Below are 14,895 nucleotides of genomic sequence, written 5' to 3' on the forward strand. Positions count from 1 at the left end.
GAGGCTGGCAAGTACCGGATATGGCGACAAAACCCCGTTTTTGGCTCAATTTCCATACAAAAAGTCGAAATTTGGGCCAAATGTGGCCAAATTCGAAGCTTTCACCGACTCCTCTTGGATCCCTTGGCCCTATTTTCTTGTATCCTGTCAGGCTGAGCACGAAAATGACAAAGACAATCAACAGAGAGGCTGGCAAGTACCGGATTTGGCGACAAAACCCCGTTTTTGGCTCAATTTCCATACAAAACGTCGAAATTTGGGCCAAATGTGGCCAAATTCGAGGCTTTCACCGACTCCCATTGGATCCCTTGGCCATATTCTGTTGTATCCTGTCAGGCTGAGCAAAAAAATGGCCAAGGGCATCAAGCAATTCAGTGGTAAGTACCGATTTTTGCGACAAATGCACAGAAATGCTTAGAATTTGCTTGTAATGTCAATTCTGTGATTATTTCGTCAAATTGGAGCCTTTCACCGAGATTTCTTGGAGCCTTTGGACATATTCTGTTGAAACCTATCAGGCTGAGCACGAAAATGACAAAGACAATCAACAGAGAGGCTGGCAAGTACACGATTTGGCGACAAAACCCCGTTTTTGGCTCAATTTCCATACAAAACGTCGAAATTTGGACCAAATGTGGCCAAATTCGAGGCTTTCACCAACTCCTCTTGGATCCCTTGGCCCTATTTTCTTGTATCCTGTCAGGCTGAGCACGAAAATGACAAAGACAATCAACAGAGAGGCTGGCAAGTATCGGATTTGGCGACAAAACCCCGTTTTTGGCTCAATTTCCATACAAAACGTCGAAATTTCGGCCAAATGTGGCCAAATTCGAGGCTTTCACCGACTCCTCTTGGATCCCTTGGCCCTATTTTCTTGTATCCTGTCAGGCTGAGCACGAAAATGCCCAAGGGCATCAAGCAATTCAGTGGTAAGTACCGATTTTTGCGACAAATGCACAGAAATGCTTAGAATTTGCTTGTAATGTCAATTCTGTGATTATTTCGTCAAATTGGAGCCTTTCACCGAGATTTCTTGGAGCCTTTGGACATATTCTGTTGTAACCTATCAGGCTGAGCACGAAAATGACAAAGACAATCAACAGAGAGGCTGGCAAGTACCGGATTTGGCGACAAAACCCCGTTTTTGGCTCAATTTCCATACAAAACGTCGAAATTTGGGCCAAATGTGGCCAAATTCGAGGCTTTCACCGACTCCCAATGGATCCCTTGGCCATATTCTGTTGTATCCTGTCAGGTTGAGCAAAAAATTGCCCAAGGGCATCAAGCAATTCAGTGGTAAGTACCGATTTTTGCGACAAATGCACAGAAATGCTTAGAATTTGCTTGTAATGTCAATTCTGTGATTATTTCGTCAAATTGGAGCCTTTCACCGAGATTTCTTGGAGCCTTTGGACATATTCTGTTGTAACCTATCAGGCTGAGCACGAAAATGACAAAGACAATCAACAGAGAGGCTGGCAAGTACCGGATTTGGCGACAAAACCCCGTTTTTCGCTCAGTTTCCATACAAAACGTCGAAATTTGGGCCAAATGTGGCCAAATTCGAGGCTTTCACCGACTCCTCTTGGATCCCTTGGCCCTATTTTCTTGTATCCTGTCAGGCTGAGCACGAAAATGACAAGGACAATCAACAGAGAGGCTGGCAAGTACCGGATTTGGCGACAAAACCCCGTTTTTGGCTCAATTTCCATACAAAACGTCGAAATTTGGGCCAAATGTGGCCAAATTCGAGGCTTTCACCGACTCCCATTGGATCCCTTGGCCATATTCTGTTGTATCATGTCAGGCTGAGCAAAAAAATGCCCAAGGGCATCAAGCAATTCAGTGGTAAGTACCGATTTTTGCGACAAATGCACAGAAATGCTTAGAATTTGCTTGTAATGTCAATTCTGTGATTATTTCGTCAAATTGGAGCCTTTCACCGAGATTTCTTGGAGCCTTTGGACATATTCTGTTGTAACCTATCAGGCTGAGCACGAAAATGACAAAGACAATCAACAGAGAGGCTGGCAAGTACCGGATTTGGCGACAAAACCCCGTTTTTGGCTCAATTTCCATAAAAAACGTCGAAATTTGGGCCAAATGTGGCCAAATTCGAGACTTTCACCGACTCCTCTTGGATCCCTTGGCCCTATTTTCTTGTATCATGTCAGGCTGAGCACGAAAATGACAAGGACAATCAACAGAGAGGCTGGCAAGTACCGGATTTGGCGACAAAACCCCGTTTTTGGCTCAATTTCCATACAAAACGTCGAAATTTGGGCCAAATGTGGCCAAATTCGTGGGTTTTACCGACTCCCATTGGATCCCTTGGCCATATTCTGTTGTATCCTGTCAGGCTGAGCAAAAAAATGCCCAAGGGCATCAAGCAATTCAGTGGTAAGTACCGATTTTTGCGACAAATGCACAGAAATGCTTAAAATTTGCTTGTAATGTCAATTCTGTGATTATTTCGTCAAATTGGAGCCTTTCACCGAGATTTCTTGGAGCCTTTGGACATATTCTGTTGTAACCTATCAGGCTGAGCACGAAAATGACAAAGACAATCAACAGAGAGGCTGGCAAGTACCGGATTTGGCGACAAAACCTCGTTTTTGGCTCAATTTCCATACAAAACGTCGAAATTTGGGCCAAATGTGGCCAAATTCTAGGCTTTCACCAACTCCTCTTGGATCCCTTGGCCCTATTTTCTTGTATCCTGTCAGGCTGAGCAAAAAAATGCCCAAGGGCATCAAGCAATTCACTGATAAGTACCGATTTTTGCGACAAATGCACAGAAATGCTTAGAATTTGCTTGTAATGTAAATTCTGTGATTATTTCGTCAAATTGGCGCCTTTCACCGAGATTTCTTGGAGCCTTTGGACATATTCTGTTGTAACCTATCAGGCTGAGCACGAAAATGACAAAGACAATCAACAGAGAGGCTGGCAAGTACCGGATTTGGCGACAAAAACCCATTTTTGGCTCAATTTCCATACAAAACGTCGAAATTTGGGCCAAATGTGGCCAAATTCGAGGCTTTCACCGACTCCTCTTGGATCCCTTGGCCCTATTTTCTTGTATCCTGTCAGGATGAGCACGAAAATGACAAGGACAATCAACAGAAAGGCTGGCAAGTACCGGATTTGGCGACAAAACCCCGTTTTTGGCTCAATTTCCATACAAAACGTTGAAATTTGGGCCAAATGTGGCCAAATTCGAGGCTTTCACCGACTCCTCTTGGATCCCTTGGCCCTATTTTCTTGTATCCTGTCAGGCTGAGCACGAAAATGACAAAGACAATCAACAGAGAGGCTGGCAAGTACCGGATTTGGCGACAAAACCCCGTTTTTGGCTCAATTTCCATACAAAACGTCGAAATTTGGGCCAAATGTGGCCAAATTCGAGGCTTTCACCGACTCCCATTGGATCCCTTGGCCATATTCTGTTGTATCCTGTCAGGCTGAGCAAAAAAATGCCCAAGGGCATTAAGCAATTCAGTGGTAAGTACCGATTTTTGCGACAAATGCACAGAAATGCTTAGAATTTGCTTGTAATGTCAATTCTGTGATTATTTCGTCAAATTGGAGCCTTTCACCGAGATTTCATGGAGCCTTTGGACATATTCTGTTGTAACCTATCAGGCTGAGCACGAAAATGACAAAGACAATCAACAGAGAGGCTGGCAAGTACCGGATTTGGCGACAAAACCCCGTTTTTGGCTCAATTTCCATACAAAACGTCGAAATTTGGGCCAAATGTGGCCAAATTCGAGGCTTTCACCGACTCCCATTGGATCCCTTGGCCATATTCTGTTATAACCTATCAGGCTGAGCACGAAAATGACAAAGACAATCAACAGAGAGGCTGGCAAGTACCGGATTTGGCGACAAAACCCCGTTTTTGGCTCAATTTCCATACAAAACGTCGAAATTTGGGCCAAATGTGGCCAAATTCGAGGCTTTCACCGACTCCTCTTGGATCCCTTGGCCCTATTTTCTTGTATCCTGTCAGGCTGAGAACGAAAATGACAAAGACAATCAACAGAGAGGCTGGCAAGTACCGGATTTGGCGACAAAACCCCGTTTTTGGCTCAATTTCCATACAAAACGTCGAAATTTGGGCCAAATGTGGCCAAATTCGAGGCTTTCACCGACTCCCATTGGATCTCTTGGCCATATTCTGTTGTATCCTGTCAGGCTGAGCAAAAAAATGCCCAAGGGCATCAAGCAATTCAGTGGTAAGTACCGATTTTTGCGACAAATGCACAGAAATGCTTAGAATTTGCTTGTAATGTCAATTCTGTGATTATTTCGTCAAATTGGAGCCTTTCACCGAGATTTCTTGGAGCCTTTGGACATATTCTGTTGTAACCTATCAGGCTGAGCACGAAAATGACAAAGACAATCAACAGAGAGGCTGGCAAGTACCGGATTTGGCGACAAAACCCCGTTTTTGGCTCAATTTCCATACAAAACGTCGAAATTTGGGCCAAATGTGGCCAAATTCGAGGCTTTCACCGACTCCTCTTGGATCCCTTGGCCCTATTTTCTTGTATCCTGTCATGCTGAGCACGAAAATGACAAAGACAATCAACAGAGAGGCTGGCAAGTACCGGATTTGGCGACAAAACCCCGTTTTTGGCTCAATTTCCATACAAAACGTCGAAATTTGGGCCAAATGTGGCCAAATTCGAAGCTTTCACCGACTCCTCTTGGATCCCTTGGCCCTATTTTCTTGTATCCTGTCAGGCTGAGCACGAAAATGACAAGGACAATCAACAGAGAGGCTGGCAAGTACCGGATTTGGCGACAAAACCCCGTTTTTGGCTCAATTTCCATACAAAACGTTGAAATTTGGGCCAAATGTGGCCAAATTCGAGTCTTTCACCGACTCCCATTGGATCCCTTGGCCATATTCTGTTGTATCCTGTCAGGCTGAGCAAAAAAATGCCCAAGGGCATCAAGCAATTCAGTGGTAAGTTCCGATTTTTGCGACAAATGCACAGAAATGCTTAGAATTTGCTTGTAATGTCAATTCTGTGATTATTTCGTCAAATTGGAGCCTTTCACCGAGATTTCTTGGAGCCTTTGGACATATTCTGTTGTAACCTATCAGGCTGAGCACGAAAATGACAAAGACAATCAACAGAGAGGCTGGCAAGTACCGGATTTGGCGACAAAACCCCGTTTTTGGCTCAATTTCCATACAAAACGTCGAAATTTGGGCCAAATGTGGCCAAATTCGAGGCTTTCACCGACTCCTCTTGGATCCCTTGGCCCTATTTTCTTGTATCCTGTCAGGCTGAGCACGAAAATGACAAGGACAATCAACAGAGAGGCTGGCAAGTACCGGATTTGGCGACAAAACCCCGTTTTTGGCTCAATTTCCATACAAAACGTCGAAATTTGGGCCAAATGTGGCCAAATTCGCGGCTTTCACCGACTCCCATTGGATCCCTTGGCCATATTCTGTTGTATCCTGTCAGGCTGAGCAAAAAAATGCCCAAGGGCATCAAGCAATTCAGTGGTAAGTACCGATTTTTGCGACAAATGCACAGAAATGCTTAGAATTTGCTTGTAATGTCAATTCTGTGTTTATTTCGTCAAATTGGAGCCTTTCACCGAGATTTCTTGGAGCCTTTGGACATATTCTGTTGTAACCTATCAGGCTGAGCACGAAAATGACAAAGACAATCAACAGAGAGGCTGGCAAGTACCGGATTTGGCGACAAAACCCCGTTTTTGGCTCAATTTCCATACAAAACGTCGAAATTTGGGCCAAATGTGGCCAAATTCGAAGCTTTCACCGACTCCTCTTGGATCCCTTGGCCCTATTTTCTTGTATCCTGTCAGGCTGAGCACGAAAATGACAAAGACAATCAACAGAGAGGCTGGCAAGTACCGGATTTGGCGACAAAACCCCGTTTTTGGCTCAATTTCCATACAAAACGTCGAAATTTGGGCCAAATGTGGCCAAATTCGAGTCTTTCACCGACTCCCATTGGATCCCTTGGCCATATTCTGTTGTATCCTGTCAGGCTGAGCAAAAAAATGCCCAAGGGCATCAAGCAATTCAGTGGTAAGTACCGATTTTTGCGACAAATGCACAGAAATGCTTAGAATTTGCTTGTAATGTCAATTCTGTGATTATTTCGTCAAATTGGAGCCTTTCACCGAGATTTCTTGGAGCCTTTGGACATATTCTGTTGTAACCTATCAGGCTGAGCACGAAAATGACAAAGACAATCAACAGAGAGGCTGGCAAGTACCGGATTTGGCGACAAAACCCCGTTTTTGGCTCAATTTCCATACAAAACGTCGAAATTTGGGCCAAATGTGGCCAAATTCGAGGCTTTCACCGACTCCTCTTGGATCCCTTGGCTCTATTTTCTTGTATCCTGTCAGGCTGAGCACGAAATTGACAAGGACAATCAACAGAGAGGCTGGCAAGTACCGGATTTGGCGACAAAACCCCGTTTTTGGCTCAATTTCCATACAAAACGTCGAAATTTGGGCCAAATGTGGCCAAATTCGAGGCTTTCACCGACTCCTCTTGGATCCCTTGGCCCTATTTTCTTGTATCCTGTCATGCTGAGCACGAAAATGACAAAGACAATCAACAGAGAGGCTGGCAAGTACCGGATTTGGCGACAAAACCCCGTTTTTGGCTCAATTTCCATACAAAACGTCGAAATTTGGGCCAAATGTGGCCAAATTCGAGTCTTTCACCGACTCCCATTGGATCCCTTGGCCATATTCTGTTGTATCCTGTCAGGCTGAGCAAAAAAATGCCCAAGGGCATCAAGCAATTCAGTGGTAAGTACCGATTTTTGCGACAAATGCACAGAAATGCTTAGAATTTGGTTGTAATGTCAATTCTGTGATTATTTCGTCAAATTGGAGCCTTTCACCGAGATTTCTTGGAGCCTTTGGACATATTCTGTTGTAACCTATCAGGCTGAGCACGAAAATGACAAAGACAATCAACAGAGAGGCTGGCAAGTACCGGATTTGGCGACAAAACCCCGTTTTTGGCTCAATTTCCATACAAAACGTCGAAATTTGGGCCAAATGTGGCCAAATTCGAGTCTTTCACCGACTCCCATTGGATCCCTTGGCCATATTCTGTTGTATCCTGTCAGGCTGAGCAAAAAAATGCCCAAGGGCATCAAGCAATTCAGTGGTAAGTACCGATTTTTGCGACAAATGCACAGAAATGCTTAGAATTTGGTTGTAATGTCAATTCTGTGATTATTTCGTCAAATTGGAGCCTTTCACCGAGATTTCTTGGAGCCTTTGGACATATTCTGTTGTAACCTATCAGGCTGAGCACGAAAATGACAAAGACAATCAACAGAGAGGCTGGCAAGTACCGGATTTGGCGACAAAACCCCGTTTTTGGCTCAATTTCCATACAAAACGTCGAAATTTGGGCCAAATGTGGCCAAATTCGAGGCTTTCACCGACTCCTCTTGGATCCCTTGGCCCTATTTTCTTGTATCCTGTCAGGCTGAGCACGAAATTGACAAGGACAATCAACAGAGAGGCTGGCAAGTACCGGATTTGGCGACAAAACCCCGTTTTTGGCTCAATTTCCATACAAAACGTCGAAATTTGGGCCAAATGTGGCCAAAGTCGAGGCTTTCACCGACTCCCATTGGATCCCTTGGCCATTTTCTGTTGTATCCTGTCAGGCTGAGCAAAAAAATGCCCAAGGGCATCAAGCAATTCAGTGGTAAGTACCGATTTTTGCGACAAATGCACAGAAATGCTTAGAATTTGCTTGTAATGTCAATTCTGTGTTTATTTCGTCAAATTGGAGCCTTTCACCGAGATTTCTTGGAGCCTTTGGACATATTCTGTTGTAACCTATCAGGCTGAGCACGAAAATGACAAAGACAATCAACAGAGAGGCTGGCAAGTACCGGATTTGGCGACAAAACCCCGTTTTTGGCTCAATTTCCATACAAAACGTAGAAATTTGGACCAAATGTGGCCAAATTCGAGGCTTTCACCGACTCCTCTTGGATCCCTTGGCCCTATTTTCTTGTATCCTTTCAGGCTGAGCATGAAAATGACAAAGACAATCAACAGAGAGGCTGGCAAGTACCGGATTTGGCGACAAAACCCCGTTTTTGGCTCAATTTCCATACAAAACGTCGAAATTTGGGCCAAATGTGGCCAAATTCGAAACTTTCACCGACTCCCATTGGATTCGTTGGCCATATTCTGTTGTATCCTGTCAGGCTGAGCAAAAAAATGCCAGAGGGCATTAAGCAATTCAATGGTAAGTACCTTTTTTGCGACAAATGCACAGAAATGCTTAGAATTTGCTTGTAATGTCAATTCTGTGATTATTTCGTCAAATTGGAGCCTTTCACCGAGATTTCTTGGAGCCTTTGGACATATTCTGTTGTAACCTATCAGGCTGAGCACGAAAATGACAAAGACAATCAACAGAGAGGCTGGCAAGTACCGGATTTGGCGACAAAACCCCGTTTTTGGCTCAATTTCCATACAAAACGTCGAAATTTGAGCCAAATGTGGCCAAATTCGAGGCTTTCACCGACTCCCATTGGATCCTTTGGCCATATTCTGTTGTATCCTGTCAAGCTGAGCAAAAAAATGCCCAAGGGCATCAAGCAATTCAGTGGTAAGTACCGATTTTTGCGACAAATGCACAGAAATGCTTAGAATTTGCTTGTAATGTCAATTCTGTGATTATTTCGTCAAATTGGAGCCTTTCACCGAGATTTCTTGGAGCCTTTGGACATATTCTGTTGTAACCTATCAGGCTGAGCACGAAAATGACAAAGACAATCAACAGAGAGGCTGGCAAGTACCGGATTTGGCGACAAAACCCCGTTTTTGGCTCAATTTCCATACAAAACGTCGAAATTTGGGCCAAATGTGGCCAAATTCGAGGCTTTCACCGACTCCTCTTGGATCCCTTGGCCCTATTTTCTTGTATCCTGTCAGGCTGAGCACGAAAATGACAAGAACAATCAACAGAGAGGCTGGCAAGTACCGGATTTGGCGACAAAACCCCGTTTTTGGCTCAATTTCCATACAAAACGTCGAAATTTGGACCAAATGTGGCCAAATTCGAGGCTTTCACCGACTCCTCTTGGATCCCTTGGCCATATTCTGTTGTATCCTGTCAGGCTGAGCAAAAAAATGCCCAAGGGCATCAAGCAATTCAGTGGTAAGTACCGATTTTTGCGACAAATGCACAGAAATGCTTAGAATTTGCTTGTAATGTCAATTCTGTGATTATTTCGTCAAATTGGAGCCTTTCACCGAGATTTCTTGGAGCCTTTGGACATATTCTGTTGTAACCTATCAGGCTGAGCACGAAAATGACAAAGACAATCAACAGAGAGGCTGGCAAGTACCGGATTTGGCGACAAAACCCCGTTTTTGGCTCAATTTCCATACAAAACGTCGAAATTTGGGCCAAATGTGGCCAAATTCGAGGCTTTCACCGACTCCTCTTGGATCCCTTGGCTCTATTTCTTGTATCCTGTAAGGCTGAGCACGAAAATGACAAGAACAATCAACAGAGAGGCTGGCAAGTACCGGATTTGGCGACAAAACCCCGTTTTTTACTCAATTTCCATACAAAACGTCGAAATTTGGGCCAAATGTGGCCAAATTCGAGGCTTTCACCGACTCCCATTGGATCCCTTGGCCATATTCTGTTGTATCCTGTCAGGCTGAGCAAAAAAATGCCCAAGGGCATCAAGCAATTCAGTGATAAGTACCGATTTTTGCGACAAATGCACAGAAATGCTTAGAATTTGCTTGTAATGTCAATTCTGTGATTATTTCGTCAAATTGGAGCCTTTCACCGAGATTTCTTGGAGCCTTTGGACATATTCTGTTGTAACCTATCAGGCTGAGCACGAAAATGACAAAGACAATCAACAGAGAGGCTGGCAAGTACCGGATTTGGCGACAAAACCCCTTTTTTGGCTCAATTTTTATACAAAACGTCGAAATTTGGGCCAAATGTGGCCAAATTCGAGGCTTTCACCGACTCCTCTTGGATCCCTTGGCCCTATTTTCTTGTATCCTGTCAGGCTGAGCACGAAAATGACAAGCACAATCAACAGAGAGGCTGGCAAGTACCGGATTTGGCGACAAATCCCCGTTTTTGGCTCAATTTCCATACAAAACGTCGAAATTTGGGCCAAATTCGGCCAAATTCGAGGCTTTCACCGACTCCCATTGGATCCCTTGGCCATATTCTGTTGTATCCTGTCAGGCTGAGCAAAAAAATGCCCAAGGGCATCAAGCAATTCAGTGGTAAGTACCGATTTTTGCGACAAATGCACAGAAATGCTTAGAATTTGCTTGTAATGTCAATTCTGTGATTATTTCGTCAAATTGGAGCCTTTCACCGAGATTTTTTGGAGCCTTTGGACATATTCTGTTGAAACCTATCAAGCTGAGCACGAAAATGACAAAGACAATCAACAGAGAGGCTGGCAAGTACCGGATTTGGCGACACAACCCCGTTTTTGGCTCAATTTCCATACAAAACGTCGAAATTTGGGCCAAATGTGGCCAAATTCGAGGCTTTCACCGACTCCTCTTGGATCCCTTGGCCCTATTTTCTTGTATCCTGTCAGGCTGAGCACGAAAATGACAAGGACAATCAACAGAGAGGCTGGCAAATACCGGATTTGGCGACAAAACCCCGTTTTTGGCTCAATTTCCATACAAAACGTCGAAATTTGGGCCAAATTTGGCCAAATTCGAGGCTTTCACCGACTCTCATTGGATCCCTTGGCCATATTCTGTTGTATCCTGTCAGGCTGAGCAAAAAAATGCCCAAGGGCATGAAGCAATTCAGTGGTAAGTACCGATTTTTGCGACAAATGCACAGAAATGCTTAAAATTTGCTTGTAATGTCAATTCTGTGATTACTTCGTCAAATTGGAGCCTTTCACCGAGATTTCTTGGAGCCTTTGGACATATTCTGTTGTAACCTATCAGGCTGAGCACGAAAATGATAAAGACAATCAACAGAGAGGCTGGCAAGTACCGGATTTGGCGACAAAACCCCGTTTTTGGCTCAATTTCCATACAAAACGTCGAAATTTGGACCAAATGTGGCCAAATTCGAGGCTTTCACCGACTCCTCTTGGATCCCTTGGCCCTATTTTCTTGTATCCTGTCAGGCTGAGCACGAAAATGACAAAGACAATCAACAGAGAGGCTGGCAAGTACCGGATTTGGCGACAAAACCCCGTTTTTGGCTCAATTTCCATACAAAACGTCGAAATTTGGGCCAAATGTGGCCAAATTCGAAGCTTTCACCCACTCCCATTGGATTCCTTGGCCATATTCTGTTGTATCCTGTCAGGCTGAGCAAAAAAATGCCAGAGGGCATCAAGCAATTCAATGGTAAGTACCTTTTTTGCGACAAATGCACAGAAATGCTTAGAATTTGCTTGTAATGTCAATTCTGTGATTATTTCGTCAAATTGGAGCCTTTCACCGAGATTTCTTGGAGCCTTTGGACATATTCTGTTGTAACCTATCAGGCTGAGCACGAAAATGACAAAGACAATCAACAGAGAGGCTGGCAAGTACCGGATTTGGCGACAAAACCCCGTTTTTGGCTCAATTTCCTTACAAAACGTCGAAATTTGAGCCAAATGTGGCCAAATTCGAAGCTTTCACCAACTCCCATTGGATTCTTTGGCCATATTCTGTTGTATCCTGTCAGGCTGAGCAAAAAAATGCCCAAGGGCATCAAGCAATTCAGTGGTAAGTACCGATTTTTGCGACAAATGCACAGAAATGCTTAGAATTTGCTTGTAATGTCAATTCTGTGATTATTTCGTCAAATTGGAGCCTTTCACCGAGATTTCTTGGAGCCTTTGGACATATTCTGTTGTAACCTATCAGGCTGAGCACGAAAATGACAAAGACAATCAACAGAGAGGCTGGCAAGTACCGGATTTGGCGACAAAACCCCGTTTTTGGCTCAATTTCCATACAAAACGTCGAAATTTGGGCCAAATGTGGCCAAATTCGAGGCTTTCACCGACTCCCATTGGATCCCTTGGCCATATTCTGTTGTATCCTGTCAGGCTGAGCAAAAAAATGGCCAAGGGCATCAAGCAATTCAGTGGTAAGTACCGATTTTTGCGACAAATGCACAGAAATGCTTAGAATTTGCTTGTAATGTCAATTCTGTGTTTATTTCGTCAAATTGGAGCCTTTCACCGAGATTTCTTGGAGCCTTTGGACATATTCTGTTGTAACCTATCAGGCTGAGCACGAAAATGACAAAGACAATCAACAGAGAGGCTGGCAAGTACCGGATTTGGCGACAAAACCCCGTTTTTGGCTCAATTTCCATACAAAACGTCGAAATTTAGACCAAATGTGGCCAAATTCGAGGCTTTCACCGACTCCTCTTGGATCCCTTGGCCCTATTTTCTTGTATCCTGTCAGGCTGAGCACGAAAATGACAAGGACAATCAACAGAGAGGCTGGCAAGTACCGGATTTGGCGACAAAACCCCGTTTTTGGCTCAATTTCCATACAAAACGTCGAAATTTGGGCCAAATGCGGCCAAATTCGAGGTTTTCACCGACTCCCATTGGATCCTTTGGCCATATTCTGTTGTATCCTGTCAGGCTGAGCAAAAAAATGCCCAAGGGCATCAAGCAATTCAGTGGTAAGTTCCGATTTTTGCGACAAATGCACAGAAATGCTTAGAATTTGCTTGTAATGTCAATTCTGTGATTATTTCGTCAAATTGGAGCCTTTCACCGAGATTTCTTGGAGCCTTTGGACATATTCTGTTGTAACCTATCAGGCTGAGCACGAAAATGACAAAGACAATCAACAGAGAGGCTGGCAAGTACCGGATTTGGCGACAAAACCCCTTTTTTGGCTCAATTTTTATACAAAACGTCGAAATTTGGGCCAAATGTGGCCAAATTCGAGGCTTTCACCGACTCCTCTTGGATCCCTTGGCCCTATTTTCTTGTATCCTGTCAGGCTGAGCACGAAAATGACAAGGACAATCAACAGAGAGGCTGGCAAATACCGGATTTGGCGACAAAACCCCGTTTTTGGCTCAATTTCCATACAAAACGTCGAAATTTGGGCCAAATTTGGCCAAATTCGAGGCTTTCACCGACTCTCATTGGATCCCTTGGCCATATTCTGTTGTATCCTGTCAGGCTGAGCAAAAAAATGCCCAAGGGCATGAAGCAATTCAGTGGTAAGTACCGATTTTTGCGACAAATGCACAGAAATGCTTAAAATTTGCTTGTAATGTCAATTCTGTGATTACTTCGTCAAATTGGAGCCTTTCACCGAGATTTCTTGGAGCCTTTGGACATATTCTGTTGTAACCTATCAGGCTGAGCACGAAAATGATAAAGACAATCAACAGAGAGGCTGGCAAGTACCGGATTTGGCGACAAAACCCCGTTTTTGGCTCAATTTCCATACAAAACGTCGAAATTTGGACCAAATGTGGCCAAATTCGAGGCTTTCACCGACTCCTCTTGGATCCCTTGGCCCTATTTTCTTGTATCCTGTCAGGCTGAGCACGAAAATGACAAAGACAATCAACAGAGAGGCTGGCAAGTACCGGATTTGGCGACAAAACCCCGTTTTTGGCTCAATTTCCATACAAAACGTCGAAATTTGGGCCAAATGTGGCCAAATTCGAAGCTTTCACCCACTCCCATTGGATTCCTTGGCCATATTCTGTTGTATCCTGTCAGGCTGAGCAAAAAAATGCCAGAGGGCATCAAGCAATTCAATGGTAAGTACCTTTTTTGCGACAAATGCACAGAAATGCTTAGAATTTGCTTGTAATGTCAATTCTGTGATTATTTCGTCAAATTGGAGCCTTTCACCGAGATTTCTTGGAGCCTTTGGACATATTCTGTTGTAACCTATCAGGCTGAGCACGAAAATGACAAAGACAATCAACAGAGAGGCTGGCAAGTACCGGATTTGGCGACAAAACCCCGTTTTTGGCTCAATTTCCATACAAAACGTCGAAATTTGAGCCAAATGTGGCCAAATTCGAAGCTTTCACCAACTCCCATTGGATTCTTTGGCCATATTCTGTTGTATCCTGTCAGGCTGAGCAAAAAAATGCCCAAGGGCATCAAGCAATTCAGTGGTAAGTACCGATTTTTGCGACAAATGCACAGAAATGCTTAGAATTTGCTTGTAATGTCAATTCTGTGATTATTTCGTCAAATTGGAGCCTTTCACCGAGATTTCTTGGAGCCTTTGGACATATTCTGTTGTAACCTATCAGGCTGAGCACGAAAATGACAAAGACAATCAACAGAGAGGCTGGCAAGTACCGGATTTGGCGACAAAACCCCGTTTTTGGCTCAATTTCCATACAAAACGTCGAAATTTGGGCCAAATGTGGCCAAATTCGAGGCTTTCACCGACTCCCATTGGATCCCTTGGCCATATTCTGTTGTATCCTGTCAGGCTGAGCAAAAAAATGGCCAAGGGCATCAAGCAATTCAGTGGTAAGTACCGATTTTTGCGACAAATGCACAGAAATGCTTAGAATTTGCTTGTAATGTCAATTCTGTGATTATTTCGTCAAATTGGAGCCTTTCACCGAGATTTCTTGGAGCCTTTGGACATATTCTGTTGTAACCTATCAGGCTGAGCACGAAAATGACAAAGACAATCAACAGAGAGGCTGGCAAGTACCAGATTTGGCGACAAAACCCCGTTTTTGGCTCAATTTCCATACAAAACGTCGAAATTTAGACCAAATGTTGCCAAATTCGAGGCTTTCACCGACTCCTCTTGGATCCCTTGGCCCTATTTTCTTGTATCCTGTCAGGCTGAGCACGAAAATGACAAGGACAATCAACA

Source organism: Hydra viridissima, unplaced genomic scaffold (genome assembly GCF_058129835.1).
Source record: "Hydra viridissima isolate aposymbiotic clone 2 unplaced genomic scaffold, HvirCarnegie_v1 scaffold_2, whole genome shotgun sequence".
In the NCBI taxonomy this organism is placed as follows: Eukaryota; Metazoa; Cnidaria; class Hydrozoa; order Anthoathecata; family Hydridae; genus Hydra; species Hydra viridissima.